General features: G+C 39.5%; 1 non-coding gene across 1 annotated transcript; it reads left to right on the forward strand.

Annotated features, from left to right (window-relative positions):
• The first annotated feature begins 304 nt into the window (after positions 1-304).
• Positions 305-376, forward strand: TRNAA-UGC. Its single transcript has one exon. It is a non-coding gene; the product is annotated as a tRNA-Ala (tRNA).
• Positions 377-1134: the final 758 nt, after the last annotated feature.

The raw sequence follows: 1134 nt of genomic DNA on the forward strand, positions 1-1134 counted from the left end.
GCAATAGTACTGGAGTGGACTGCCATTTCCTTCTCCAGGGGATCTTCCCAACCCAGGGATTGAACCCAGGTCTCCTGCATTGTAGACAGATGCTTTGCCATCTGAGCCACCAGGGAAGTAATAGGTGACAACAGAGAAATCTAATAGAAAACACTGGCATTGTTCCCTGAGTCTGAAGATTGTTCATTATCCTCTAGAATATTTTCCTTCTGATTTTACCATGTTGGCTGCTTTGTTTCCCCTTACAGTTCAGGAGTCCCGTGATTGCTTACAAGGTGCTGCTTAACAACCTTTCATAGAGATAGGGGGTGTAGCTCAGTGGTAGAGCATGTGCTTTGCATGCACAAGGCCCTGGGTTCAATTCCTAGCACCTCCATCTGTCTTTTTCTCTCAGTTCTCTCACAGCTAAAATTTTTCAACATGACAATGCCCTTGAAGCTAAGCAGTGCAACAAATATTATCCTCTTCTTATTAAAAAAAAAAAAAAGAACAAAGTTTGATCATTTCCCTTCAATCTAGACTTCCAAATTACCTTTCTCAAAACTATTGTAAAAAGGAGAAAAGAGCAAACAGCCACCATGAAACATCCTCACCATCTGCTGCCAGATCCACTGTACTTAAACCTTAATGTTACCATAAATATCATGCTCCACAGAAGAACCATATTTGTTATAATATTAACCTTTTAAACTTTTTGCATGTAACATTTCATCCCACCAGATTTTGAGTAAAAGCACTGCTCCAGAAAGCTGCTTCGCACTTATTATTTTACTTCCAGGTCATTTGGCACATTGATGCCAATGCTGAAGAGTGAATTGTGGAACCGCACAACCAAGTGTTTACATGCCTTTGTGCACTGACTCTGATTATGTGCATTGACTCTGATGATCTGCCCAGCCTCAACTGCTGCCACACTCTTGCGGCAATTCACATGCCCATGATACAGGATACAGTACTATTCGTATGATCTCAAAATTTATAAACTCCAAATTAATCTCAGAAATAAAAGTTGAACATTTCTAAAACTGCTTTTCTTACAGAACCGTTATGAAATTGTCCTCTACACTCTCAGGCCAAATCAAGAAATAAGGAAAGAAATAGAAATAGTTTGATTTCTCGTTGAAAAGGTTTCTA

The sequence above is a fragment of the Oryx dammah genome, unplaced genomic scaffold (genome assembly GCF_014754425.2).
Source record: "Oryx dammah isolate SB20612 unplaced genomic scaffold, SCBI_Odam_1.1 HiC_scaffold_4, whole genome shotgun sequence".
In the NCBI taxonomy this organism is placed as follows: Eukaryota; Metazoa; Chordata; class Mammalia; order Artiodactyla; family Bovidae; genus Oryx; species Oryx dammah.